The sequence below is a fragment of the Triticum aestivum genome, chromosome 3A, assembly GCF_018294505.1.
Source record: "Triticum aestivum cultivar Chinese Spring chromosome 3A, IWGSC CS RefSeq v2.1, whole genome shotgun sequence".
Lineage (NCBI taxonomy): Eukaryota > Viridiplantae > Streptophyta > Magnoliopsida > Poales > Poaceae > Triticum > Triticum aestivum.
In genome coordinates this window covers 595,200,662-595,205,782 of record NC_057800.1, presented here as the reverse complement: position 1 = coordinate 595,205,782, position 5,121 = coordinate 595,200,662, and the positions used below count along the sequence as shown (strand labels likewise).

Genomic DNA, 5,121 nt, shown 5'->3' with positions numbered 1-5,121 from the left:
TGGCTTGATCAATACCATCATGTATGGAAACTTAACGCCTTCCAAGATTAAGCCACAATGTTTCCAAGCAAAGCACCCTATTTTCTTATGCTAGAAGGATGAACACATATGCAAAGGAACTGAAATCAACTTCAATGTTTGGCACATTTTTTTGGCAATCACTTCCGATTTTCAGAGCACTAACTGATGTACCTGCCAACAAAGACACAACTCACCCTTTCACTCCAGCTTTGTTCTGTTTATCTAACTACCAATGCCACATGAAGATAACCACAAGTGTCACATCTTCACTGTGGCCATGTGGCAGTCCAGGAGCCTAACCCAACTATCCTCAAGCATGAGTACAAGCTATGCCCGCTGCACATTCTTATATCTCTCATATTTATAAAACAAGAAAAATGTAGTTTGGTGCAGCTAGGGTAGATAACTTTGGTACTTTAGTGCTCTCTCCTTTCCTAAATATACGATGTTTTGGGAGGGAGTACTTTCCAATTAACATGAAAAGTGTACACCTATATAGATCAGAAGCAACTTTTGCAGGAACAAAATCGGATAGCGAAAAAGCAGTTTGATATAACCAAATACATATAGTTAAAACACAAATAAAAGGTTTGCACCCACTAAAGGAAACAGAGTAGGACAGATGCAGTAACACCATTTGATATGCATTGCCGATAGTTGATTTCAAAGTGTTAGGATCTGAAAGCCATGAAATAAAACATCTTCATGGAAGAAATTTGGACAGAAAATAATAACCTTTACACTGGAGGAATGTATAAAAGGATTATAACCTTCAAACTGTAGCTAATATGGTATACATCTTCCTAGTAGGATCAAGATCAAATTTTGAGCTAACATAGAACTATTATGTAAAACTAATGATGCAATACAAAAAACAAGTGTGTAGTTGGTATCTTCATGCATCTTGCTAGCAAGTTCAGTATCAAACTGTAACTCTTGGCAGAGATTTTGGAGGAATGATGCTTTGTTAGGAGCAGCAGCCAAAACAGTACCACAGGATTCTGTAAGCCTATTTCTGTATGCCTGTGCTTCACGCTTACCTGATCCAAATATATTTCTCAGGTCATTCAAAGGAATAAGCTGAAACTTTTTAATCACAAAAATATTTATGTTAAGATACTAACATATAAAACACTTCAGTGGTCAGTAATATAAATTGTAGAAGACCATGTATCATGTATTTAGAGTCTCACAGTCAACCCAACTTATGAACTCTTAAAATATAAATACTTATGGACTCATGCCATTTGTGGTGATAGACATCTGTACTATGAAAAAAATCTAAAGAATTGACCATCATTAGGAAAGAAATTTGTGCAAATATTGCAGGTGCTCATAAGAAAATGTCCCTAATATTTACATACACATTAGTTTTAAACATGCAAACTGCAGCTCCATCTGTATTTTTTTACTGTATTGTTGTTTGATAAAATGCAGTTTTCATGCCTTAGCCCCGTACTTGAATTGATAAACTGGGTATACAGATGTTTGCTTTTTAACATTCTACTCCCTCTGTCCCAAAATAAATGTCTCAACTTTAGTACAACTTTGTACTTATTCATCTTAATGGTAAGGATAAAGAGAGGTGATTTAGTAAAGGAGTCTATAATGACATTTAAAAGATTAAAAAATCCAGTATAGATATGCACAATATGGACATGGATGACATAAGCAGGAAGCAAGTAGCGGCACAATTCGCTATCTCAATCTCGTCCATTTTCTTTTCACTCTCAGTCTTAAAATTTCTCTCAATCCCACCGAATCAGTAGCCCCAACCCTCATCTCTATGTCATCTCTCATTTCTACAGCGACAGAACCATCGCCAATCAGCAACCGCTATGGAACACTAACAACAGAGTTAGCTCAGCCAGAACAGCTAGCCACATCCCACATCCCATCTTCTCCGCCACCTTGAATCTGCAACCTGAAAATAAATGTCTATGTCCCTAGAAATTAGACAACTACACCTGTACTTTTTAGTTCCTGTTACAAAAAAAAACATGGTTTCCTTTCAGATAACCGTGGGTATTTATTTATTTAAGCGATCATCAAGAAATCAAAATATTGCTAATTTATTGTATAAGAATAGTGTAATTCATTTGGATGTAAAACATTGATGGCAGAAAGGAGTGATACAAAAACAAATTAACGCATCTATGAATGGACCCTAAATCTTGTCTATCACTGACTCGTTGAGAGTTTAGGAGTAGAAAGTAGAGTTCCACACTATTGTCCCACAAAAACTGCAAACATGATGCTAATAATGATTGCAGCAAACACTTTCAACTACGAAGTGATATACACAGGCAAAACCTTTGACAAGATAGTTATGCATACCAGCAAACTATTATGTGTACCATAGAATTAAACCTCGATAGAATAGCCATAGCCATGCCAAGAAAGAATTACAAGGTGCACTAATATTTCCTTAGAATACAGATAAGCCCCTGCAGTAATGAAGAACAAAGCTGAAATTAGCAATCAGTTAGTGCATCTATAAACGAAATATTGGTTGATTACCTTAATGGTAAGAGGTTCACAATTCTGGTCCTGGTCTGTTTATACAAGAAGTTGAAAGAACATAATAGTTAGTAAAAGTATTAGCTCTAAAACAACATGTTTAGATACGAAGTGCAGATGCAGTCATCAAATTTTCATAAGACAACACGCTTGCTAACACCATACCATTGTAAAGAAAACATGAAAATGTTGAGTAATTTATCAAAAGTGCAGATGAATTGGCAATATAGATGTATACACTTGGTAATGCCAATATCTAGAAGAGATATTTAGTAGATATAAGATATACACATGCCACAAATGATGTTACCTCGCGTTGGAAGGTTGTCATGTAGAATTAGATGGATGCCCTTTTTTTATAGAACACTATATGTTAGTATTCTCCAATGCTACATGTATACATAACATTGATAACATATAAAAGAAGGGGAAGCACGGATTCTATGGCCTATCTTCAACAAAAGGGAAAAGAGAAGAAAAACTCCATGAGCAAGTAGAACCCACAAACAAAGTAGAAGTATATCATCAATGATATACAGAAGGAAAATTATTTTTTGTTACTTCATTACTATTTGATTTCGAATGCATAATCCACACAACAGTAATCAAAATATGTTATATCTGCATCATGAACCAAGAATCCCTAGCAGCAATTTGATTGACAATCCTTTTGTGCCCATGAAACCATCTTCACCAGGATTGAGAAGTACATAGATCTTCTATAGAAGAAAATCAACACTTCCATTAAACCAACAAACTGAGGAGTATTGATGAATTGAATCCACAAAAAGGAGATAAGCATGCATTTGAAAAATCCTCAAACCTGAGTCAGTGGCGTCCAAGAGAGTAGCACCTACGTTCACAATCAGACAGGACACTGTCAAGCCAGCGAGGTCAACAATCGGCGAGGTCGAGCATGAACGACCTGACCAGCTTGGCAGTGGCGAGTGCGCCGCCGAGTGTCATCGCCCGAGCAAATGTTCCAAGTGTCTTCAAGGTTGATCCATTGCAAACTTCTTCACCCACGACGTGCTTCTCCCATGTCCTGGTAAATAGATGTTAGTCACAAACATCATAGTCTGGGGTGAATAATCAGTGATCTCTGCAGTAAAAACATATATAACAACTATCCATTACCGGAGAAATAACTAAAATGTTCAGAAGCTTCAGGCAATAATGAATAGCAAGTAATTAGTAATACTCTCCAAGCTTCAAGGCTCAGGCAATGAATTGAAATTGACAGCAAAAATATAAGAAAGAAATAACTGAAAACTGTTCAGAAGCTTCAGGGAATCCATAACTGAAGCGAGAACCACCAAAGCGTAGAGCTCCCAGTTTGGCGACGGGGACAACATGCCTTTCCTCCAGGCCTTGGCCGCGCCTCCTCAACTTGGATGTGGATCCGCACAGAAGTGAACATGGGAGCAAATAAAACATGTAGGCAATAAGATTGATACATTTGTATTTTGTGCTGTATAAGAAACTGGCAATGTAAATAAAAAAGTGCAAAGGTTAATTAACTAAAATTTTGCCAAATCTAAATACTACACCTTAGTCATCATCTAGATTACATGTCAGTATAAACAAATGGATGTTGAACAAAGTGTGAATAAGAATCATCCGGAAATCTGTACTATTCTTCTGTATGTGCAATGACAGAGTTTCCAAAGAATAGACAAAGTGCCAAACTAAAGTGCTACAGGTACAAAATTGTATAAAAATTAGAAATTGCTCTCATTACGAAGTGCTAAACAGTGGTATAGTCCTACAATTTGTAGAAAAAAATCCACTAAATGTAGTATATTCCTACAATTTGTATAAAAGTTTATAAATCCTCATGCATAAATATAAGTGCCTTGTTCTAAAGTTCTAACAGTGTAAATCACCACTGCCATGGATGACCAGGCGGGGGCATAGCACATTAGCGTATGGCCATGGCTAATCAGGAGGCGTACGGGGAGCAACGCCGAGGACGAGGTGGACGTGGATCAGCGTCGTGTACGTGGATGAGGAGAGCACCGCCAGGGATCAGGAGATCCAGCCATTGAAGAAAATGAGGAGAAGCCCGAGGTGAGCTCCATGTTGTGCTCCTCAATGGATCCTGCAGCGACCACCGTGGCCACCTCGCTAGCATCGTCGGTGGTGGCCGATGTAGCTGCATTGGTTGTGGCCACGGCCAGATCCATGGAGCATGCCGACGGAAGGTCGGGAAGGAGACGAACGACGACACTGGAGGTCCCCCTCCATTGATCTAGCGACGTGGACGTAGCCAGCCGGGAGGAGATCGATGAAGGTCGAGAGACGGCGACGTGCAGGTCAAGGCTGGCCGGTGGTGATGGAGAGGAAGGCGTCGGTGGAGACCATGGTTGGATCCAGCGACCCCAGCCTCCTGAAAGGTTGGTGCGATGGGGGCTCAGGCAATCTCATGAGCGAGAGGGGCTGGGAGCTACCTTATCCACCAGCCCTGATTGTCGTCGCGTGGGGAAGGAGCAGGGTGTAGCGGAGAGGATGGGGCTGTGGTGGAGCCGATCAACCAAAGGGGAAGAGCAGAGGGCAGGCGATCGCGAGGTTTGGGAGAGA

The 5,121-nt window shown here is 39.6% G+C and overlaps 1 long non-coding RNA gene across 4 annotated transcripts; it reads right to left on the bottom strand.

Annotated features, from left to right (window-relative positions):
• Positions 1-709: 709 nt before the first annotated feature.
• LOC123062450 (uncharacterized) lies at positions 710-5,121 on the bottom strand. Of its 4 annotated transcripts, none has more exons than XR_006429681.1 (3): positions 3,365-5,121; positions 2,542-3,260; positions 710-2,468 (listed from the first exon to the last, which is right to left on the bottom strand). It is a non-coding gene; the product is annotated as an uncharacterized lncRNA (long non-coding RNA). The 4 variants fall into 4 exon arrangements; XR_006429682.1 differs by having other exon boundaries at positions 2,542-3,586; positions 3,843-5,121; XR_006429683.1 differs by having other exon boundaries at positions 2,542-3,930; positions 4,497-5,121.